At 36.3% G+C, this 13,058-nt stretch overlaps 1 pseudogene; it reads left to right on the top strand.

Moving 5' to 3' along the window:
• The first annotated feature begins 7,721 nt into the window (after positions 1-7,721).
• LOC149851444 (HVA22-like protein e) lies at positions 7,722-9,134 on the top strand (annotated as a pseudogene).
• The last annotated feature ends 3,924 nt before the right edge of the window (positions 9,135-13,058 follow it).

Here is a 13,058-nt window from a genome sequence, read left to right as displayed (position 1 = left end):
CCCTGTTAGTAAAATAACTAAAATATCTTTAGAGATGGCAGTGGATCTAAAAAAAAAATGAGTCTAGCCCCATCTCACCACCCCCTTTTGAACCCTAGGTGGAGGACATGAAACCGGGATGAAAGCGGGGATGTAGGTTAAAATCAAAACTTGTGCGAGGATGAAAAGCAAAATTTTGAAACGGGGTGGGAGCGAAGACCTTGTCCCTACTGCCTCCACCCAGGTCCACTGTCATCCCTACTTCCTTCCTCACCATCTTTAAAATGTACAAGAAAGTGTCCTCTATAAAAATGTATAAGAAATTGCTCTCTCTCTCTCTCTCTCCTGTTGAAGCTGCCTCTCTTTTGCCGCAATCTTAGCAAGCGACTCCGGTGTGAGCCCGTTTTATATGTCTGATGTTCTTTTTCTTTTCTGATTTCTTTATTTGTTTTGGCTTTTGTTCTTGTCCAGTTCATGGGTTCAACATTTTGTTGATCTTCATGAGTGGTAATGTTGAATTTCTCTCTCTCTTTCTCTCTCTCTCTCTATATATATATATATAAATAAAGGTGTATGAAATTGTTATGCAAACTAAACTTGAAAGAAATGGTAGTAATTTGTTTATGTAAACTGCATACCTTTGCTTTTTAATGAATTTCCCTTTGCTCGTAGATTAAGACTAAGTTTGTAGGGCATTCAAGCTCAAGAGACTCGGATCAGTCCGAGTCACAGATTGTCAACATGGTAGGTTCGTAAGAACTGAAGTTTTTAGGGTATGTATAAGTTTCATGCTGAGATCTGCTGAGCCTTGATCTAACATGACTCGGATTGACTTGGTGGAACAGTTGATAATCCAATCCTGAGTCGGTTGACTCAATTTAGATAGACCTTGTTATGAATGAGTAGGGGCTCCACAAGATAAGCTAATTCAAGTAAAGCATAAGTTTTTTTTATTTGACCAAGCTGTGACTCGCTTGGTTCATACTTGGCCTCTCTTGTAGGGATGCAAATGGGTCAAAAACTGGTCTTATAAAAGCCCTGCTTAAGTCATGATTGGACCAGTGTGTGGTTTTCCAACTAGTCTTCCAAGCCCAACTCTCAAGTACAAACTAGGGGTATCAGCGGGTCGGGTTTACCCGGACCAAACCTTATAGGGTCTGGGTATGGTGACAAATAAGAAGCCTTGGGTGCGGAACCGAAGGTTACGATTAATACATGGACCTGGGTATAGTTTGTGAAATTTTATACCACACCCGGGCCTGACCAAGTTTCGATTAAGACCCATAATTTTTCAATGTAAAAATGATAAAAATATTATTTTATCAGGTATGGTCCAAGTTTGGTTCATGTAGTTCTTATCGGGTCTGGGTATGATTTCTCTTATAGTAGACCCAATTAGACTCGGGTTTGGATCCATACCCTACCCAAAAATCTGATCCAAGTCTGATTTTACCTGAGTCCTAACCTAACCAAACCCAATGATACCCCTAGTGCAAACTCTTGCAAGTTATCTAGTAAATAAGTCGTCAGCAGCACCAAACCAAGTGTGACGTTTTGACCCATGTCATGGTTATCATTGAGCTGATTGCATGGCAAACTTTGAATAAGATTGCCAACGATTCAGGTGAATTGGCCGGTAACGATACTCAAGTAGGGGTGTCAACGGGTAGGGTTTGGTTCTAACCCAGGTAGAACCAAACTTGCACCTAGTTTTTGGGTATGGTATTGGGTTTAGACCCAGGTCTAATCAGGTCTACTATAAGAGAAACCAAACGCGCATCAGATAAAAATTACATGAACAAAACCCAGACCTTGAAACTGAGTCTGATATAAAATTTCATAAACTATATCAGGATCTATGTATTAATCGAACCTTTGATTCCCAACCCGGGTCTTAATCGGGTCTTAATATTTATCACCATGCCCAAACACTATAGGATTTGGTGTGAGATGACACCCTATACTCAAGTAAATCATTCTGGATCGGTTAAAAAATAATTAAAAAATATTACATGTCAATCAAAATGTGACACATGTTAAAGTTATTAAAATAATATAATTATTTATATTTGTTAAAAAAATAACTGATTCAAAAGTAAAGCGTATAGGATACCGATACGTATGGGCACAACATTGACTAAGACTGTCCATCCACGACATGATATTAGTTGTATAACGGATAGGGTTCGGCCTAACTCCAGCTTTCTTTGTAAAATAAATAAATAAATAAATAATACAATGAACCCTGGTTACACAAAAGTCAAACATGGTGAATAAACACTTACACTAATCCAACATGATGATCAAGCCCTGCTAAGGCTTTTCTCTTTTCATCGAATTAAATCACATGCTTCATAGCTTGTGTGGGTCCCTATCAATTCCTTTGAGTTTCATTCTTGCAAACGTCCAAGCGAGATACTTAAAATATAAAAAAAAAGCTAATGGTAATTTGAAAATTTATTTATAATTTAGATAACTTTTATAAATAATTAATATATGTTTAAGAGAAAAGAGAGAGATAATAAAATTTAACTCTCACCATTAGGGGTGTCAATGGGCCTGGTTTACCCGAACTTAATTAGACCCGAACCAGACCCTATAGAGTCCGGGTATGGTGATAAATAGGAAGACTCGAGTTCGAACCCAGAGGTCTGATTAATGCATGGACTCGGGTATAGTTTATGAAATTTTATACTAGACCCAAACCCAACCCGAGTTTCGATGAAGACTTGCAATTTTTCAATATAAAAATGATAAAATATATGGTTTTACCGGGTATGATTTTTCTTATAGTGGACTCGATTAGACCTAGGTCTGGACCTGATATCATACCCGAAAATATGGTCCAAGTATGGTTTCACCTGGTCCGAACCAAACCTGACCCATTGACATCCCTAGTCACCATTAGAGATGTAACTGAGTCAGGTGTACCTGAACTGAACCCATGTCCCTAACTGACCTGATTTGATAGATCCATGGGTTCAGGTTGGATCCAATGTTGTCAATATCATTGTGAATCAGCCTGAATTGGCTATCATATTGCCAAAAATCAATACCAATTCAAACTAATTCAACTTATTTTTAAATATTTTTATAAATAGCTAAAATTATTTCAAATATCATAAATATTATTTATTTTAGATATTATTTTACTATTTAAAATATTATTTTAATATTTTATGACAAGTGTCATCTTCTGGTTAAAAATTGGCCGAGGTTCAGAATTGGACTCAGCCGATTCCATGAATCGTTTTGAAAATTGATTCAGGGTCCAAAAAGATTCTAATTTCTGACAACATTGGTCAGGTCTACAATTTGGAACCGTTTAAATTGGCTCTAGGTATGTAAAATACATATCGGGTTTTATATCCGAACCTTGAACCCATTATGTACCCAAAACAGTTTTACACTAGACCCATTTTGGATCCCAACTATATGCCAATTTAATCCAATAGGTTTCCTTTATGATAGCAACTTTTTTGACTCGAAAAGTTTAAAAATCCTAATAGAACTTACTTGTATTAAAACAAACACACCCATTTATATTCAACCTAATTTATACCTGGACTGATTAGCTATTACAAGTCTGCATCTCAGGAATATTAATACCTGATCCATTTGGAAATTGGAACCAACTTAAATTTTTAAATTAAATATCTTAACACACATAAGTTCATAATTTTCAGTCACAATCCAAACTCAGAATCCGTACTCGAACCCGAATTTAGACCCAAATCAAACTGTGTGGGGTTTGGTTTATCTTTTAGACCTGATTAAGAAACGGGCCTACTTAAGACCCGAATTGATGTACTCCTAAACTCATTAACCCATACGGGTCTTCAAATTTAGCCACACCTAAACCCAAATAAAAGTAGGTCAAATTTGGGTCTAATTGTTTGACCTGATTCAAGAAACATATCTAAAATACCCAACCCGAATTCTAACCGAACCTGATCCAGTTACACCCATAGTCTCCATGTTGGTAACCTGCTCTCTCCTATAAGATCCTTATATAGTTAACCTTCCTAATCCAATAAATCTCTCTTTATCTCTCAAAAATAGGATTCTTTAAATAACTTTTCTAATCTCTTCCTCCCATAGGATAGTTTTTATAATTTATCTTTTTATTTATTTTTAATATTTACATAGAGAAATTGCCCCGAGGAACAGAGACTTAGCCGTGTTGGCTTTACCTGCGGTATTTACGGTCACTATCTTGGCAGCATAAAACTCCGTGGGCTTACCCCTTTCGCCGAGGAAAGGGCTCATCCTACTATGCCAAACCCCTTTGGGGCAATTTTATTTTCTATTTAAATATATTTAACCACAATTAATTTAATAATCATAAAAAACACACCACTCAACATGCCATTTTGCAAAAATGTAATGTGAGGTGAGTATTTCTTACAAAAACAAAAAAAAAAAGATAATCATTTAATAAGTGACATTCAACCTAATACATTTGGTTTGACATTTTTAAAATGTTATAACTAACTTTTGACTCCCTAATGCCTCACATTCCTCTTTTGTAAGTAGTATATAATAGTACACCATGCCATATGACTCACTTGAGGGTGGATCAGATGCAATCACATTACCATCTCACTGTTGAGCCCCACAGCTGGGAATGTCGGAAGCAGATCAGGTCATGCTGAACATGAGCATTTTTGCTCGTGCCGACATCGTGGCCGTCTATTTGCATTTCGGATGAATGCCACGCGGTTTTGTTGACTTTTGAGCTTTTTAAAATGCAAATCGGATCGCCACGATGTCGGCATGAGAAAAAACGCTCATGTTCAGCATGACCTGATATGCTTCCCCCTAGCTGATAGTTTATACCAATGTTGTCAGTATTGGTTCGGCCCTAAATCTTTTGGCGATTCAGCTGTATCCCGGGGCGATACCGATACTCAAGTGAATCGTTTTGTATCAGCCAAAAAATAATAAAAAAAGTATTACTAACACATGTTAAAACCATTAAAATAATATTAAAATATTAAAAAATATTTTTTTGTATTTTTATAATTTTATAGTTATTGAAAAATATCGGATTTAGAAGTGATGCCTATACATGTGCAGAAGACACACTTTTGGTATGCAATGTGATTACACAGGATCTGCCCTCAGCTTTCAAGCAAGTAAAACTTGTCAGGTGCCTCTTTGCTCGCTAATGAGCCAGATGTCTTAGCGTTGCTGTAAAAAAAACACATGCATGAACCAATGGGAGCTCCGCATGGTTGGTAGGAGCTATCAGTGCACGTCTCCCTGTGGTGGAATGTTGCGGGTTCAAAACCTCATTGGTATGATTGAATAGTAACTGGTGGGGGTCTGCCTAACCCCAGCTTGCCTTAAAAAAAAAAAACCTTCTCTAGGGGAGAAGTGCACTTCCAAAGAGAAAACATGAGGAAACTCGCTTCACCAACAGGAAGGGTTCCGCTTATTTGGCAGGAGCAGTTAGTTCTAGTCACCTTGTGTTAGGACGTTGCAAGTTCGAAATTCAATTGTATGGTTGTATATCTGCCTAACCCCAGCTTTCTCTCTCTAAAAACAAAACAAGAGGAAACTTGCTTCCCATGCCATTTGTGGGAAGCAGGCTTCTTATATTATAGAAAGCATAATTTTCACCCACTTCTCAAATCGTTTCTTTCTGGCTTCCCACTCTATTCTTATCTTATTCATCTCTTGGTTATACTTTTCATGTTAATAGTATTCCTTTGTCCTTTTCATGGGCTTTCCCCCTCATTTCTTACATTATTTCATTTTTTTTATCACACGCTTTAACAATTGCTTCCAAAATAAATCTCATTTCAAGCTTCATACTATAGGTAGTTTATTAGGGGTTAAACTACCTATAGTATGGTTTTCAAAGCCTAATAAAACAAGCACTAATAAATCTCATGTTAATAAAACAAGCACTAATAAAATCTCATGTTTTTTCTTTTATTAAGGTTTGAATTAAAGCGCTTTATTTTTCTTGTAGTTTAAGGATTTTTGGTTTATTTATGATTTATTTTCTTGTATTTTAGGGTTTGATGATTTATTTATAGTTTTTGTATTTGTATATAAAAAATATGAATTCCTATTTTTCTCAAATTATCCAAATTTTATAAATTTTTTGGTACTTGAATCCAATTTGATATTCATATTCAAGACTAAAATTCATAAACTTTTTGATAAACTTTCATAATTAGATATAATATAACACCGATTCAAGCATATATATATATATATATATATATATATATATATATATATATATATATATATATATCAATTCTTATCTTTTTTTTCAATCTACCTAAAATTTAGATATTTTTTTGTATTTACATCCATTCTGAGATCCATATCCGAGGCCAAAATCTATAATAAACATGTTGAAACACTCATATAGTGAGACAGATCGAGTCGTACAATTCAAAATAAAGTTATCCAACCCATTATCCATATGTGTCAAGTTGAAGCATAACATAAAAATCAAACTCCAAAAACAACACAACACAGTTTTTAGCACAATCTAAACAAATGTCGAACGTAGTCCAGACCAATCTGTTATGTTCTATTGTTCCATTCAATTTTGGACAAACAATAAAAACATACCCTCACTAACCCACTAGAATCCTTGTCATTCAAGAAGTTGCAAATACCTTCTTCTTTTATGAGATGAGTTGAAATTTGAAATTTTTAGTATTCAAAGTTGGCTGATCTCGGCCGATATTCACACTTCCCTCCACCCCCTTCTCCCAAATAACAATCCAAATCCTTTTGAATGCCCTCTCAACTCCTCCTATACCCTGCTCCCAAACATAGCTTAAACTTGCTTTACCTTCTGCTTAAAACACACCCATGATCCCATATTTTGAATAATCACATTTAACTGCTCAGGGTGTGATGCTTTACAAAAACAAATTGGTGCCTCAGTGTACCTCAGTCTGGTTAACCATAATTTAAGATTGGTTAATGAAAAAAAAAAGACTTTTTTTAACCCCTGAACTCACACTATTCACCTAATTTTCATCTTCTGACAATTTCAACCACGCCCATGAGAAGGATTTGGTTGAGAGAGAGAGAGATTGAGGAACTGCCATTTTTCATCAAACATGTATAAACCAGTAACTTTGTGTCAGATTCTAAGCCATTGACATCCCTAAGAAAGTCTCTGTATGGAATCATACAAAAAAAAACATGATTTAACATGAAAATCTTTTATATGTCAAGGCGATTGCCAACTTTCTGCCACATATACAATCAAACCGAGAATACATAATGAACATTTTACGTGGCAAAGTATAATTAATGTAGCTTTTTCTCATACATGAGGTCGTAGTCAGGCACTCATTTTCCTAAGAGAACTCATTTTCCTAAGAGAACCTCAAAATTAATGCTTAGGGAAAAAGGGAGCCGGCCAGCCAGATAGGTCGGTGCTAAACGTAAGGTGCCACGTCTAAGGCAGCATCCGATGCTTACTGAAAGTACGCCACCTGCCCTACCATCCTTACCGGATCACACGCTTCCGGAATGTCCACGTGTCAACCTGACCTCGACAGTTTCTTTCCTCCCTTTATAAATCACTACCCTTCATATCCCTCCTCTTCCAGAGGATAGTCTGCATCTCTTCTAACTCTATCTCTGTTTCTTCTATAGATACTAAAGCCTACCAACCTATTGGAATAACCAACCCTTTCAACATCAGCCCTTCTCTTCAATCCTGTTATTTGTTTTTGTCTGAAGGGAGAAGGAAAAGAATGGGGCATTTTTGGACCTTGATGACCTACCTTCATTCCCTAGCAGGGTAACTTCAAAAACCCTCTTTGTCTTGTATATATTTATATAAGAAACTGTTTTTGACTGTGTTATTTTCCCCCTTTTTTGGTTTTTTGTTATTGTTGTGAATACAGGCCAACCGTGATGCTTCTGTATCCATTGTAAGCATGATTCTCGTTTCTCACTCTTTGACTTGTTTTACATGAAATCCTCCCTTCTATTATTGATTTGATTTTCATCAATCATAAGACTCTTGATGGTGACAACCAATCTCTCTCTCTCTCTCTCTCTCTATATATATATATATATATATATATATATATATATATATATATATATATATATATATAAGAAAATTAGAATAACCCAAACAATTTTGTCTAAATATATTGAACACTGCTAGAAAACATGGTTGCAGTTTTTTTTAATTAACCCAATCCAATTCTTTAGATGCGTTTATTTTTGTTTATCTACTAAAAAATTGGCTAAAAACACATCTAAACATGAAAAATGCCTAATCTAATGCATGTTTTCTGATAAATAAGTTGCAAAAGTGCATATCTTAAGAGAAAACATAAAACTTTCGCTTCCAAATCATTTAAGACAGTTTAGGAGATAAAAGAGGAATCAAATGGATTCAAGGGTACTTTTTTGCAAGATTAAACAAGGCTTACTCATTCCCTCAGCCTCTCTCTCTTTCTCTCATATTCTCATGTGTGTGTAATTTGTTGAATGACTTCAGATTTGCGTCCGTTAGAGCAATCGAGAGCCCATCTAAGCTCGATGATGAACAGTGGCTTGCATATTGGATCTTGTATTCATTTTTTACTCTGATGGAGATGGTGGCAGCACCTATACTGCAGTGGTAATCCAATAGATCCCAAACCAAGTAGAACATTTCGAGAATACCAAACAATTTCTTTCTATTGATTTGACAAAAAACTTTGTTGGATCTTTAGGATACCCATATGGCAGCAAGTGAAGATCTTGTTTGTGGCGTGGTTGGTGTTGCCCCAATTCAGGGGGCATCCTTCATATATGAGAAATTCGTAAGGGAGCAGCTGAGGAAGTACTGTGGGACAGTGGGGAAGGATCACCACTCTCACTCTTCTCCTCACAAGAACAAATTTACAGAGTTGCTTGCACCAAAGACTGTAAGTTTATTCCTTAGATAAAATTCTATACAAAGTTTTTTTTTTCTTATTTACGACCTTGGTTTGTTTATTGTGGACAAATTGTGAACAACTGGGCTAATTTAATGAAGTGTAAAAATTTTATCAGGGGGAGCACGAGGCCTACTGAGGAGATGTTGAAGTTTATAAAAATGTGTGGCTGTTTATGTTGCTCTGTGTGCTTTTCCTCTTGATGTTTGTAAATGGGATCATTGGAACGAAGAGAATGGTATCTCGTAGTTCGCATAAGTACTCTTTTCTTGTTTTTTTATTTGGTGGCTTATGAAGTTATGATGGAACAAAATGTTGAACCCATGAACTGAACAAGAACAAAAGCCAAAACAAATAAAGAAAGCACAAGAGAAAAGAACATTAGACAGATAAAATGGGCTCACGTCGGAGCCGCTTGCCCAGATTGCGACAAAGGATAGGTAGCATCAGCATGAGGGAGTGGAAGATCACTAAGATGCATACGCAACATCGCATAAACATCTACCAAGATTTTATGCACCAGGTTTTAAATGTTAACTCGAATATGACGAAAATGAGCATCGTTTCGCGCCATCCAAACAAACCACCAAGAAGTAAGCAACCACGTCCGCCAGATGAACCTCCACCTCTTGCTGTGCCTAATACAAACCGGCCCCAAGATCAGATCTAGCGCAAAGGACTCCTCCTTAACAAATACTTTCGGATGCCTCCAGGTCTTAAAGATTTTCATAAATATTGGGCAAGACCAGAACAAGTGAAACGTAGATTCTTCTGCAGCTTGACAAAGCATGCACCAACTCGGGAGTTGAATGCCCCACTTCTTTAAATTACTGTGGGTTTGGATCCTATCATGCAAAATTAACCAAGTCAGGACCCGAGAACAGGGGGAAGGACCCTTCGCCCAAAGCACATCCTCGGGCAACCAATCAGCCTATGGCGGTAGCAACGATCTATAGACTTTTTTGGTGAGAAACTCTCCGCTTGGTGCTAACGCCCACTGCAACCACTGACCAAAATTTTTGGAGACCTCAAAATGGTCTCTAAAACAGGCTAAAGCCCTCAACCACGATTTACGCAAGTGCGAGAGCGCCAAACCTCGGGTTCCCATACGAACCAGAATAAGAGTTGGATCCCCATATTTAGCAAGAGAAAACTAGCACAAGGGTTATCCGGTTGGTGGGCCAACCAACATTGCTTGGTGACAAGAACAATGCTTCGCAGTCTGGGCACCGGAATGCCTAAACCACCCATACGCCGAGGTAGTACCACCGAACGCCAACCAATCAAGTGACGCTTACCTTTGAAAGAGAGAGAGAGAGAGAGAGAGAGAGAGAGAGAGAGAGAGAGAGAGAGAGAGAGAGAGAGAGAGAGACTTATTCCTCAAATCGAGAACACATAAGCTTTAGGAAAAAAAGGGGCTCTTAGCCTTCAGGAAGGAGGGTTTTCCGCAAAAATGTATAGGCGCCCGTGCCATTTCTGCATGCCTCACAATGCAACACAAACATGGAAGCAGCTCTTAGAAGCCTGACATATGATGCTGACATAATATTTGCACACAATTTTCATGTTATACATTATTTTGCAATGTCATATCTTTCGTTCACATGTATCACATATAGTAGGTTTACAACACAATTTGTAAAAATAATATATTGTAGAAAATACATTTTTTTTTCAACTTTGCACGCGTGTTTCACAAAAATTGCAGTTAACACCTACATGTGTCTCCTAACATCTTTACGGATCTAGAAAATTCATTATACTTTTATCAGTCATTTTCATTTTTATACTGAAAGTTTTTTTGATGTAACACGAGTGTAAAATTTTGCTTCTAAAAGAAGCACTGATTCTACAACTTTACCGAAGGCGTATCAATTTTCCATTTTTTTTGGAGGTAGCCTTGCACGTCAAATTTCAAAGGAATCTATTATTGGAGAAGAAAATTCATTTCAAACATTTTATGGACCAGACCCATGTCAATCCCCTCTTTTTCTATAAAAACTAGAATTTTACAAACTTTAAACAAGAGTTTCGATTTTTTTATTATTTTCATTGGGTATACAAGATGTCTAATACAACATATCAAAAATTCATAAAACCAATTTAATGAATATTTTATGGATCAAATCTCATATCCATGCCACCACTAAGCTCACTTTTATTTTTCTAGTATCCTCTTAGGTCTCTAGAAGCTCTACAAGAAAGGATATAGTTAGACTCTTTGTGGTTTAGACATTATAATTTTTCTACCGCGATTGTGGTAGGAAAATCACAAATAATATATAAACATATTCTGTATTTCATGCTTTATATGAAAACACATGCACAAATACATCTGTCATGATTTTTCAAAAATGATATACACAATCAATCAATCATGTAACTTGAAAAAAAAAATCAGTACATGCATTTATATCACCAATAACACATGATTTTGCCAAGATCTCAAAACTACGTCTTTAGAAAAACATGTTTTTCACTCATAAACTTAAGATTTAATAAAATCGAATTTCTATATCTATCAAACCATTATGCACATCATAATTAGCATCATGTAAACATTTCTACAAAACAATAAATACACATATCCAAAATTGATTTGCATCTAGCGTGTAAAACTACACTATTTTCTCAAAACCATTTTTTGGTAAAAACAATGAAATGAACATAGTTTTTGAAAAAAAATAGTATTTTTTAAAAACTCTATGCACATAAAATATCTTTTTGAGTCTATACGATTGAGGTACCTACTTCAAAACGGTTTCTGATGGTTTGTATGCTTCCTCCTCCCATTGTAGTACTTTCCTCGTAATCTTCATAAATATTCAAACATTCAAATATCTTATTTTTTCATAAAAAATACACGATCAGATGGTTGATTCGTGGCAAATTCACAATGCCAAGCACATCCACATAGTTGGATTTGGATTTGGATTTGGTAAAAGTGTTGGAAATGCCCGTATTTCTAGTTCTCATATCCTATAGTTTTCATATCTCAGTTTATATTCTAGTCTCTCTCTATATATATAGAGAGAGAGAGCACGCTCATGTGTATGAAATTTTTATTTCCATTAAGGAAACCTTAGCCTCTAAGCAACTTCTTTGTACCGCAGCACCAAATCCATTATTTACATCATCATGGCTTATGTAATATTCTCTCTCTAAAATTGCATAGTGTACCATATGGTATTTAGGGTGTCCTTCAAAGAGATCCTTGATCTTTCCCTTAAATCAAAGCCTTTTTACTATTCTGTATTAGTATTGACCCAGAAGAGGCATCCTGTTACTGTGAAGGAATCGCAGAACAGGAGAAATCACCATCTTTTGAAGAATTCAGAGGGTGTAGTTCCTTTAGTCTCCACAATCTCATCAATGGGGTGTCAACATTTTCTAGTAGAGGTTTAGTTGGTGTCTCTCCAGCCGAACCTTGTAATATAAAAGATTGTACCCGTGTCACAAAGAAATGGTTAGGACACGACCCATGACACGACCAATTTTTGAAATATAGACAAATGTTAGAGCTTGCTCACCTGATAGGCACTCAAAAAAGTTGGTTCAAATTTCTGACTTCACTGACAACCATTGGGTTTTGGTGAGGCTCATTCAATACTTTTAAAGAAATAATCACAACCAACAACAAGCAAACCCATTGATTTTGTTCACTAAGGATGAACGAATAATGCTGCTATTTGGTGCTGAGTCTTAGGGATGCACAACGAGCCGAGCTAGCTCGGGCTAGACCCGTTTAAGCTTGGTTCGAGCTCGTTCAAAAAATAAACGAGCCGAGTTTGATCAAGTTGTTGAGCTCGATAAGGGTCGCATTAGAGTATATATACAACATATTTGCAAATTAATTTTGGAAGGTAGTTGTTTCCCTAGGTTAGGGTGTTGGTCTCTTTTCTAAGAGGCTTTGACTTTGAACTTCACTTCTTGAAAAATTTTCACTCTTCAACAATCTAGCACGTTTTTACTGTATGTATAATTTTTGGGCCATATTATTCTCTAAATAAAGTCTGGCTTAATGGTGTGTTTGTGCTCCATCCTAAGAGATTGGGGGATCAAAACCTGTTTATTCTGGCAAATTTTTTTGAATAACGGTCAAGCTCGGCTCGGCTCTAGCTCAGGACCGAGCCGAGCCTGAAATGCATTTTGAAG

This window comes from Nuphar pumila, chromosome 1, assembly GCF_984573655.1.
Source record: "Nuphar pumila chromosome 1, dmNupPumi1.hap1.1, whole genome shotgun sequence".
Taxonomy (NCBI): domain Eukaryota; kingdom Viridiplantae; phylum Streptophyta; class Magnoliopsida; order Nymphaeales; family Nymphaeaceae; genus Nuphar; species Nuphar pumila.
The sequence above is the reverse complement of the archived record's forward strand: the minus strand, read 5'-3'. Positions and strand labels throughout refer to the sequence as shown.